The sequence below is a fragment of the Loxodonta africana genome, chromosome 25 (assembly GCF_030014295.1).
Source record: "Loxodonta africana isolate mLoxAfr1 chromosome 25, mLoxAfr1.hap2, whole genome shotgun sequence".
Taxonomy (NCBI): Eukaryota; Metazoa; Chordata; class Mammalia; order Proboscidea; family Elephantidae; genus Loxodonta; species Loxodonta africana.
In genome coordinates, this window is record NC_087366.1 from 65156604 (window position 1) to 65169096 (window position 12493).

A 12493-nucleotide genomic window follows, 5' to 3' on the forward strand; every position below is an offset into this window, starting at 1 on the left:
GTGCCCTGAGTTCAAGTTCAGTGCTGCAGGCTTCATCGTCACGGACAGGTACCTTACTTCACCTAGCCTCGGTTTATCGGCGTGGGAAGGGGGTGCAGGTACTAATGAGAAACTTGTTCCACTGCACTTGAGGAATTTTTATTGTGTAGGAAAAGCATATTTTGCAGCTGATACAGTTAATTCTTGATTATCCGCAGCCAGTGTGTAATGTACTGAGAATTGGACTGTGAGTCAGAAGGATCTGCCTGTAAGTCCCCTCTGAGCCGACTTGGACATGTCTATTAACTTCTTTGGGACTCCTTTTTTGATTTTCTTTTCTTGTTTTGCTTGTTCTTTAACCTGTAAACATTTTTAGTAGGTTGACTAGATAAGAGTTTCTCACACTTTTTTTCTCTTTTGGCATTTACCTCCTTTTTATCAATATAAAAACGTCACAACGCCCCAATGGACTGTTCCTTTGCTTGAGTCTCAGTATCTTTATCCATCTTCACTAGCCAAGAAAATGTTTAGCTTTGCTTTCGATTACCAAAGCTATAAGTCTTTCCCCTGAAATATTAAATTGTAATATTAAACATGTTTTTTAAACACTACACAGTCTTTCCCTCTCCATCCTGATAGGCTTTTCTCCCTTATTCCCCACTGTGAGTTGTGGGTCTTGTGCTGTCTGATACACAGCTGGCCTTGTCCCATGCTGACAGCAGGACAGTGTTTGTACAGCCGGGATCAGGATGGGGCACTGAAGAAATGAGAAATCTAGAATTATTTAATTTCTGAAAATTTGCAGTTGTGGTAGAAATAACAACTAAATTTTCTCTTAAAGAACAGTTGAAATAGGAATACTTTAGGTCAGTAAGGAATAAGTGGATGGCTACTGACTGTTCAGCTGGAAACCAGATGTCAGCCCTCGATCCTTAGTGTTTATGTTCAGTTCTCCCAGCAGTGCCCTGGGGAGTATTGTACAGATGAATCTCAGACTCAGAAAGATAATTTGTGCAAGATAAGTACAAAACTCTTGTTCTTTTTCACCTCACCATGCTGTTCCTTTGAAAGCTGTTAGAAAATTAAACTGCAGAAATAGTTTCATTAGACTATATAGTATTTTAAATATTGAATCATTTCGTTTTTTACCTATTAACAATGTTTTATGTTTTGTGAGCCAAAGGTCATAGTCAGAAGGCTACAAGTTCCAACTTTTTTGTTTTCCAGAATGTAGTCCGAGGAATACTGTTTCTGAAGTATTTAAAAATCCCTGTCTCTCTCTCTCTCTAACACACGTGCACACACACACATCTTATTTGATCAGCAGTTAACAAATGAAGATCAGTAGACTCATTTTTACATATGACTGAGTGCTATATCTTGTGACTTACAAAGGGAATTATTAAGCATTTCTAAGAGTTGGTATTCACAGGCTGAAATTAGTATTCTAAGAAATGTGGATAATGCATGATATTCCATGTATCCTACTATGTACATTTACAGGCAGAATTTCTGAAAATTGGGGGAAGGGTGCTTTATTATTAATTCATTATCAGTTGAGCGGACTGTCATTTCAGTTGTTTTTATTCCTGCTTTTTAAATATAAATTACCGAGGCTTTGTCCTTATCAATTTAGTGAGCTTTGGGTTATCAGAGAGGTAGCTGCCATCAAATCGACACCAATCATGGCGACCTTATGTACAACAGAATGAAATGTTGCCGGGTCCTGCACCATCCTTACCATCACTGTCATGGTCGAGTCTGTCATTGTGGTTGCCATGCCAGTCCATCTCACCAAGGGTCTCCCTCACCCACCCTCTACTTCGCTAAATGTGATATCCTCCTCTCATGATTAATCCTCGTTATGAGACATCAAAGCAATCGAGTCAGACAGTGATCTGTTATGATCCATAAGGTTTTCATTGACTAATTTTTAGACACAGATTGCCAGGCTTTTCCTCCAAGTCTGTTTTAGGCTGGAAGTTGTGCTGAAATCTGTCCCCCTGCCGTGCCGGCAGCAGTCGTGGCTGTGTTCTTAGTGTACAGTGGTCGCAGCAATGGCTGCAACATCCCTGGATGACAGCAGAGCTAATTGTAGCATCTGGTACTCATGGTGTCAGAATCTTTTGATGAGGGCATTCTTCTTCAGGTTGGATGTAGCTAGCAGCGGAACCCCTCTTAGGTCAGGATTTGATGGACTGAGCTCCTGTTTTGGGGTCCTTAGCTTAGTCTTGAGTCGAAATTGGCTTTAGAGCAACCAAGATGGGTACCACAGCCTCCCCAGCCTACGGTTATCACTGAGGCCATAAAGCACTTCTCTGCCCTCTTGCACCCAGGTCCTGTCTGTCAGCGCCAACCTAAGACTCTTTCTCCTAAGACTGTTACATCAGAAAATAAACCAGAGATTTATTACTATTTGATTAATTTATCCTATGGCTCTGTTAGAGGAATGGGGGTTTATTTTATCTTAGATAAAATTAAGCAATAGTAGAAATCATAACATGTCTCTGACCATATCAAGATTATCTTTGGTACATTTTAGACCGGCACATTTATTAAATCAGTGTGGCCTGTGACTTTGTTTTCTAAGGGAAGATAAAACGTGGTCATATCGGTAGGGGAGTCTCCCCACACATGGGCTATTCCTGCTTTATCTTTTTCCCAACCAAGGTAAATTCGTTACAGAAGGAGCTTTACCATCCTTTGCATTTAACTCGACAACTGGCAGTGAGAAGCGGAGGAAAAAAGTCCTCTTACTGTGGATTTTCCCAACAGCCCCTGCCCCCGTGCGTGCATGTGAGCGCACATCTTCTGTTCCTTCTCCCTTCCTCTCACCTCCCATCCTCAGCCCTTGCTTTCCTTCTTCTGCCCTTCCCTGTGTCCTTTGCTGCCCTATCTGCTTGTCGCTTCACCCTGGTTTCGTATCGGGCTTTTAGAAAAGTCTTCCTCAGGCTACAGGAGCCACTGCCTGTGACTTAGAACGTCCCGACCACACTGCCTGTTTGGTGGGAAGACTCTTCTAGAGTCTCAGAGTGTGTGAGAGGGGGAGGGGGAGGACAAGAACAAGGGATCAGACAAAGAAGGGGCATGTTCCCAATATCCCAATCAGGAATTTCAATTAACTTGAGTTAATTTTCCTGTAGAAGCTTCTGTCAGTGGTTTATTCTGTAAGTGGTTATTAGGTTCTAGACTGCTGTGTGTGCTGGTGAATTGTTGTAGCTCCTGTGAGGAAATACGTTTCAAGTATTCAATAACTGACTTGAGTGTATTTACAGAACATAACCGGTTAGTAAGTTGTAGCAACTGCCAGTGCACACTTAGTTTAGTCTTTTGTATTGAAACAGTGGCACCCAGATAAAGCCTTCATGTAAACATATCCCTTGTCGTTTTTTAACAACAGCAGAAATTACTGAACAAAGATTTATTTATTCCTTCTGCAGATATAATCCACATTTTTGTGAATGGTAAAGTACTAGAAGGGAATATTCGAAGCTGGTGCTATTAACTTCATATCAAAGTATTCTTTTTTTTTTTCTTAATAGATTTTATTATGCCAGTTGACTTAGATGTCCTCTGAAACCATTTGCCCATGATACGCTGGCTTTCAAAGCGTTCAGTTTATTCAGGAACCTTCTTTGCTTTTGGTTTAGTCCAGTTGTGCTGACCTCTCCTGTACTGCGTGTTGTCTTTCCCTTCACCTGAAATAGTTCTTATCTACTCTTCTAATTAGTGAATGCCCCCTCCCTCCCTTTTCCCTCTCTCCCCTCTCTCGGGACCATCAAAGAATATGCTCTTCTCAGTTTAAACTATTTCTGGAGTTCTTATAATAGTGGCCTTACACAATATTTGTCCTTTCCCAGCTTACTAATTTCACTCAGCACAGTGCCTTCCGGGTTTCTCCATGTTATGAAATGTTTCAGGGATTCATCATTGTTCTTTATCCACGCATAGTACTCTGTTATGTGAATATACCATAATTCATTTATCCATTCATCCGTTGATGGGCACCTTGGCTGCTTCCATCTTTTTGCTATTGTAAACAGTGTTGCAGTGAACAAAAAAACAAACATGGTGTGCATATATCTGTTCGTGTAAAGGCTCATATTTCTCTAGGATATATTCCAAGGAGTGGGATTGCTGAATTGTATGGTAGTTGTTCTATTTCCAGCTTTTTAAGGAAGCGCCAAATCGATTTCCAAAGTGGTTGTACCATTTGACATTCCCACCAGCAGTGTGTAAGTGTTCCAGTCTCTCCACAACCTCTCCAACATTTATTATTTTGTGTTTTTTGGATTAATGTCAGCCTTGTTGGAGCGAGATGAAACCTCGTTGTAATTTTGATTTGCATTTCTCTAATGCCTAACGATCGTGAGTATTTCCTCATGTTTCTGTTAGCTGCCTGAATGTCTTCTTTAGTGAAGTGTCTGTTCATATCCTTTGCCCACTTTTTAATTGGGTTATTTGTTTTTTTGTAGTTGAATTTTTGCAGTATCATGTAGATCTTAGAGATCAGGCACTGATCGGAAATGCCATAGCTAAAAACTTTTTCCCAGTCTATAGATAATCTTTTTACTCTTTTGGTGAAGTCTTTGGATGAGCATAACCCAACCCACTGCCATCGAGTCAATTCTGACTCATAGCGGATGAGCATAGGTGTTTGATTTTTAGGAGCTCCCAGTTATCTATTCTTCTGCATTGTTAGTAATATTTTGTATACCGTTTATGCCATTTTTAGGGCTCCTAATGTTGTTCCTATTTTTTCTTCCATGATCCTTATTGTTTTAGATTTTCTATTTAGGTCTTTGATCCATTTTGAGCTTGTTTTTTGTGCATGGAGTGAGGTATGGGTCTTGTTTCATTGGCCTTCTCTGCATTGATTGATAAACATGTGGTTCTTGTCTTTTATTTTATTTATATGATGGATTATATTGATTGTTTTTCTAATGTTGAACAACCCTGCATACCTGGTATGAAACCCACTTGGTCATGGTGAATTATTTTTTTGATATGTTGTTGAATTCTACTGGGCTTGAATTTTGTTGAGGAGTTTTGCATCTAAGTTCATAAGGGATATAGGTCTATAATTTTCTTTTTTTTGTGATGTCTTTACTTGGTTTTGGTATCAGGGATATGCTGGGTTCATAAAATGAGTTTGGGAGTATTCTGTCCTTTCTATGTTCTGAAATACCTTCAGTAGTAGTGATGTTAACTCTTCTCTCTGAAAGTTGGTAAAACTCAGCAGTGAAGCGGTCCAGGCCCGGGCTCTTTTTTGTTGGGAGTTTTTTGATTACCGTTTCATTCTCTTTTTGATATGGGTCTGTTTAGTTGTTCTACCTCTGTTTGTGTTAGTTTAGGTAGGTAGTGTGTTTTTAGGAATTCATCCATTTCTACTAGGTTTTTTAATTTGTTAGAGTACAATTTTTCGTAGTAATCTGATGTGATTCTTTTAATTTCAGTTGGGTCTGTTGTAATATCGCCCATCTCATTTCTTATTCGGGTTATTTGCTTCCTCTCCTGTTTTTCTTTTGTCAGTTTGGCCAGTAGTTTATCAATTTTGTTAATTTTTTCTAAGAACCAGTTTTTAGTCTTCTTAACTCTTTCAGTTGTTTTCCTGTTTCCTATTTCATTTAGTTCAGCTCTAATTTTTATTATTTGTTTTCTTCTGGTGCCTGTGGGTTTCTTTTGTTGCTCTCTTTCTATTTGTTCAAGTTGTAGGGATAATTCTTTGATTCTGGCCCTTTCTTCTTTTTGTATGTGTGCATTTTTTGATATAAATTGACCTCTGAGCACTGCTTTTGCTGTGTCCCAAAGGTTCTGATAGGAAGTGTTTTCGTTCTCATTGGATTCTGTGAATTTTTTTATTCCATCCTTAATGTCTTCTAGAACCCAGTCTTTTTTGAGCAGGGTGTTGTTCAGTTTCCAAGTGTTTGATTTCTTTTCCCTGCTTTTCCTGTTATTGATTTCCACTTTTATGGCCTTATGGTCAGAGAACATGCTTTGTAATATTTCAGTGTTTTGGATTCTGCTAAGGCTTGCTTTATGACCTAATATGTGGTCTCTTCTAGAGAATGCTCCATGTGCACTAGAAAAGAAAGTATACTTGGCTGATGTTGGGTGGAGTGTTCTGTATATAAGGTCAGGTTGGTTGATTGTGGCATTTAGATCTTCCGTGTCTTTATTGAGCTTCTTTCTGGTTGTCCTGTCCTTCACTGAAAGTGGTGTGTTGAAGCCTCCTACTATTATTGTGGAGCTGTCTATCTTACTTTTCAATGCTGATAGAGTTTGTTTTATGTATCTTGCAGCCCTGTCATTGGGTGCATAAATACTTAATATGGTTCTATCTTCTTGGTATATTGTCCCTTTAATCATTATATAGTGTCCTTCCTTATCCTTTATGATGGATTAACTTTAAAGTCTATTTTGTCAGAAATTAATATTGCCACTCCTGCTCTGTTTGGATTGTTGTTTGCTTGATATATTTTTTTCTGTCGTTTCAGTTTGTTTGCGTCTCTGAGTCTAAGGTGTGTCTCTTGTAGGCAGCATATAGATGGATCGTGGTTTTGTATCCATTCTGCCACTCTCTGTCTCTTTATTGGTGCATTTAGTCCATTAACATTCAGCGTAATTATAGATAGGTATGTTTTTATGAGTTTAGTGCTGTCATTTTGATGTCTTCTTTTGTGTGTTGTTGACAGTTTCTTTTTCCCACTTAATTTTTTTGTGTGTGCTGAGTAGTTTATATATTGCCTTTTCCTCTTATTTGTTGTTGTTGAATTTGTTTCTGATGAGTCTCTATTTTTTTCTTGTATATTATTTTAGTGAGTAGGATAGTTAATCTTCTTTGTGATTACCTTAGTATTTACTCCTGTTTTTCTGAGTTTAAACCTGACTTTTATTTCTTTATATTCCCTTGTCTTCCTCTCCATATGAAAGGTCTATGACTACATTTCTTGCTCCTTCTTTATTATTTTAATGTGGTCTTCTTTTAAACAATAACATCGTTGTTTCCCTGTTTTGAGCATTTTTTTTTTTATCTTGATTTATTTTTGTGATTCCCTATCTGGGTTGACATCTGATTGCTCTGTCCAGTGTTCTAGTCTTCAGTTGATACCTGATACTGATTTTCTAACCAAAGAATTCCCTTAAGTATTTCTTGTAGTTTTGGTTTGGTTTTTACGAAATCCCTAAACTTCTGTTTATCTGGAAATGTCCTAATTTCACCTTCATATTTGAGAGATGGTTTTGCTGGATATATGATTCTTGGCTAGCAGTTTTTTCCTTCAAAACTTCATTTAAGTCATCCAATTGCCTTCTTGCCTGCATCTTTCTGCTGAGTAGTCTGAGCTTATTCTTACTGACTGTCCTTTGTAGGTGACTTTTCCTTTATCCCTAGCTGCTCTTAAAATTCTCTCTTTATCTTTGGTTTTGGCAAGTTTGATTATGTCTTTGTGACTTTCTTTTAAAATCTACCTTACGTGGAGTTGGATGAGCATCTTGGATTGATATCTTCTCATCTTTTACATTATCAGGGAAGTTTTCTGCCAACAAATCTTCAACAATCCTCTCTGTATTTTCTGTTATCCCTCCCTGGTCTGGTACTTCAATCACTCGTAGGTTATTTCTCGATAGAGTCCCACATGATTCTTAAGGTTTCTTAATTTCTTTTTTTAATTCTTGTGATTTTTCATAAAAAGCACTTGGTGCCAAGTGGTTTATCTTCAAGGTCTCCAATTCTGTCTTCTTCCCGCTTGATTCTGCTCCTTTAACTTTCTATTGAGGTGTCTAATTTTGTAATTTTATTGTTAATCTTCTCAATTTCTGATTGGTGTCTCTCTATGGATTCTTGCAGCTTATTAAATTTTTCATTATGTTCCTGGATAATCTTTTTTGCTTCCTGATGTCTTGAAGGATTGTATTTGTTAAGCTTTTGTATTCTGCCTCTGGTAATTCCAGGAAGGCACTTTAACCTAAAAGATCCCTGGATTCTTTGTTTTGAGAGCTTGTTGAGGCGATCATGGTCTGTTTCTTTACGTGGTTTGATATTGACTGTTGTCTCCGAGCCATCTATAAGTTACTGTGTTAGTTTATGTTTGCCTACTTATCCCAGTTTCTTGCTTTGTTTTGTTTTGATATGCCCAAATGGGTTGCTTGAGTGAGCTAGCTTGATTATTTTCGCCTTTGGCGCTCTGATGTCCCGTCCCCAGATGGCTAGAGCTGTTACCAGGTATATCGGTCTAGGAGTCCATTCACTTTTCTTGTGTGGATTCAGCTTAGGTGTCCAGGTAGCTGTTCATCAAGTGTTTAGTACAGGCTCTGCCCTACAGTCTCAGAGGGGCAGGGGTGTTTGGTGTAGGTACTGGTATCTGATTGCAGCAGGAGGTCATGCTCTGAACAAGGCAGGGGGCTGAGAACTGTCCCTCGAGTGTCTCTGAGGAAAGCATGTCCCTATTCCGTGGAGCGTGCAGGTGGGTGGGTTCTGCAGATGGACCATGGGCACCCAGTGCTTTTAGTTCTAATAACTGGAAGGTACCAGTTATCCTTGGACCCCCGTCACGGGACTGGGTGACCTGAGAGGAGTCACCAGTCCTTAGGCCCCTGATGTGGGTGGGTGAGGACCCTGTTTAATAGCCAAAGCAGTGTCAGACATCAAACGCCCACCTCTCCATCACACAGCTTAAACAGTTGCAGTCTGCCAGCAAGGGCCTGTTCTCCTGGAATAGGCCCACACAGGCCCATGCAGGGGGGAAAGTTATTCAGAGGCCATGGACCGTTTATGCCTGGACAGGAGCCGCTTCTGTCCTGAGCTCCTTGGGTTAGTGGAGCTGGCAAATTATCTTTCCCCCCGTTGGGAATTTATTCCTTCTCCAAGTCTGGGAGCATGTCTTAGGGTGCTCAAATGGGCCTATCTCTGGGCCAGGGAAATTAAGAGCCAGTGAAGCCGGCTTGGGCATGGAGGGCACAGTAAAATATACACCAGTACTTAGCTTTTGATGAGAGCGCCGTTCTTCTGTGGTTCTGGAGGTGTCAGTAGGCTGTGTGACTGGCTGCTTCTCCCTGAGGAAACTGAGGCCGAACGCTAGTACCAGCCCATCGCCGCACATCTGCTCCCGGGAGTGGTGCCTGAGGGCTCCTGGTGATTCAGGTCTGGCAACTCCTCTCCACTTCTGAACAGTCTCACTCTCCCCATGCCACTTAGTCTGGTTTTTTACTTCGCCTTTGATGTTCAAGGCTCCTAGCTTGTCATAAATATAATCATTTCACTTCATTTTTCGGGTCTTTGTTTTAAGAGGGATCACCAGAAGCATCTGGCTTTTCTGCCATCTTGGCCCCGCCTCAAAGTATTCATTCTTAATGACTTTTTTTTTTTAAGATGGAACGTTAACTCTGTTTTTTTAATTTTTGAAATTGGGTTTATTGGAGTATATTTAAGTTATGCTTTCAAGTTGGTATGCTTTTAAAGGTTTACTTTTCAAGTGTACAGTTTGATGAGTTTTGACAAGTGTATGCAGTCATGAATCCACCATCTTAATCAAGACGTGGAATACTTCCTTTACCCCAAAAAGTTTCCTCGTGCTTCTTTATAGATAGCACTCTCTCCCCAGCCCCTGGCAGCTGCTGGTCTGTTTTCTGCCCCTGTGATTTTGCCTTTTCCAGAATCTCATAAATGGAATTTTGGGTCTGGCTTCCTTTACTTAGTATAAGGATTTTGAGATCTAACCATGTTGTATGAATCAGCAGTTGGTTCTTTTTTATTGCTGAGCAGTATTCCATTGTATGGATATGCCACAATTTGTGTATTCATTTACCATTTGATGGACATTTGAGTTATTTCCAGTTTGGGGCTACTATGAATAATACTTCTGTGAACACTTGTATACAGATCTTTATGTGGACATAGGTTTTCATATCACTTGGGTAAATACTGAAAATTCATTTCACTTGGATAACATTGCGAACAATGGGAATTCCAGAACGCTTAATCGTGCTCATGAGGAACTTGTACGTAGACCAAGAGGAAGCCATTCAAAGAGAACAAGGAGATACTGCCTGGTTTAAAATTGGGAAAGGTGCATCAAGGTTGTATCCTTTCAGCACACTTAGATTCAGTCTGCCTGCTGAGCAAATAATCCGAGAAGCTGCACTACATGAAGAGTAATGTGGCATCAGGATTGGAGACTCACTGACAACCTGCATTATGCAGATGACACAGCCTTGCTTGCTGAAAGTGAAGAGGTCTTGAAGCACTTACTGATGAATATCAAAGACCACAGCCTTCAGTATGGATTACACCTCAATGTAAAGAAAACAAAACTCCTTACAACTGAAGCAATAAGGAACATCTTGATAATCAGAAAATTTGAAGTTGTCAAGGATTTCATTTTACTTGGATCCATAGTCTACGCCAATGGAAGCAACAGTTAAGAAATCAAACCATGAAAGACCTCTTTAAAGTGTTCAAAAGCAAAGATGTCACCTTGAAGACTAAGGTGCGCCTAACCCACGGCATGGTATTTTCAGTCACTTTGTGTGCGTGCAAAAGCTGGACAGTGAATAAGGAAGACTGAAGAAAAACTGATGCCTTTGAATTATAGTGTTGGTGAAGAATACTGAATATACCATGGACTGCCAGAAGAACGAATAAGTCTGTCTTGGAAGAAGTACAACCAGAATGCTCCTTAGAAGCGAGGATGGCAAGACTTCCATCTCACATACTTAGGACACATTACCAGGAGGGCCCAGTCCCTGGAGAAGGACATCATGCTTGGTAAAGTAGAGGGTCAAAGAAAACGAGGAAGACACTCAACGAGATGGATCGACACAGTGGCTGCAGCAGTGGGCTCAAGCATAGCAAGGATTGTGAGGATGGTGCAGGACTGGGCATGTTTCATTCTGTTGGTCATAGGGTCACTATGCATTGGGATTAGCTTGGAGGCACCTAACAGCAGCAACAAATATCCAGTAGGAATTCCTACAGCAGCAACAAATATCCAGTAGGAATTCCTAGTGGTGCAAGTGGTTCAATAGTCAGCTGCTCACCGTAAAATTGGTGGTTTGAACCTACCCAGTGGCTCCGCGGGAGAAAAACCTGGCAATCTGCTTCCATAGAGATTACAACCAATAAAACCCTGTGGGCAGTTCTACTCCGTCCCATGGCGTCACTGTGAATCACAGCTTACTAGATGGCAGCTAACAACAACAACAAATATCTAAAAGTGAGATTTCCAAGTGTACGCTATATATATGTTTACCGTACGAGAAACGGCTAGACTGTTTTGAAAGTAACTGAAGTTTTACGCCCCCCCCCCACAACATGTGAGAGTTACACTTGCTTCGCATCCTCATTAACGCTGAGTTTTGTAAGCATTTTTAGATATTTGCCATCCTAGTGGGCGTGTAGTAGCATCCTACTGTGATTTTTAACTTGCATTTCCTGCTTACTTCGCAGTGCTGAGCGTTTGTTCATAAGCTTGTGTGCTGCCCGTATTTCCTCTTTACTGAAGTTTCTCTTCAGATCTTTTGCCCATTTGAAAAATTGGGTTGTTTGTCTTATTACTCATTTTAAGAATTATGGATGAAGCCTTTTGTCAGGTATGTGTTTTGTAAATATTTTCTTCCAGTATGTGCCTTGTCATTTTATTTTCTTGAAGGTATTTATTGAAGAACAGATGATCTAAATTTTGATGCAGCTCAGCTTACCAACTTTTTTTTTTTTAATGGTTTGTGCGTTTGTATTTTATTTAAGAATTCTTTGCCTAACCTAAGATCATAAAGTTTTCTCCGTCTTTTCTTATATTAGGTTTATGGCTCATATTGAGTTAATTTTTTACGTGTGGTACAGGTTAAGTGTTGAGGTTCATATTTTGTTGGTAGGTGTCTGTTTGTTACAGAACCATGCATTGAAAAGATTGTCCACTCCACAGTGGAGTATCTTGGCACTTTCTTAGATCAGAGACTTGAGACCTTTCCTGTATTAGGAAATATAAGCATTTAATGTTGTGAATGATCCATGAAGCACTCCTGTCTCAGTCACCTAGTGCTGCCATCACAGAAATGCCTCAGGTGGATGGCTTTAACAAAGAGACGTTTATTCCCTCTTGGTCCAGTGGGCTAGAAGTCTGAATTCAGGGCGTCAGCTCCAGGAGAAGGCTTTCTCTCTCTGTCATTTCTGGGGGAAGGTCCTTGTCATCAATCTTCTCCTGGTCTAGTTGCTTCTCAGCGCAGGAACCTCAGGTCCAAAGGGCGCTCTGCTCCTGGTGCTTTGCTCCTGGCACTGCTTTCTTGGTGGTATGAGGTCCCCAACTCCCTGCTTGCTTCCCTTTCCTTTTTATCTCTTGAGAGATAAAAGGTGGTACAGGCCTCATCCCAGGGAAACTGCCTTTACGTTGGATCAGGGAAATGACCTGGTAAGGGTGTTAACAATCCCACCGTAATCCTCTTTAACGTGAAATTATAGTCACAAAATGGAGGACAACCGCACAATACTGGGAACCATGGCCTGACCAAGTTCATACAC

At 40.3% G+C, this 12493-nt stretch overlaps 1 protein-coding gene across 7 annotated transcripts in view; it reads left to right on the top strand.

The window, feature by feature from the left end:
• INTS7 (integrator complex subunit 7) overlaps positions 1-12493 on the top strand; it is a 97423-nt gene that overhangs the window by 2039 nt on the left and 82891 nt on the right. The gene's annotated exons all lie outside the window — the stretch shown is intronic.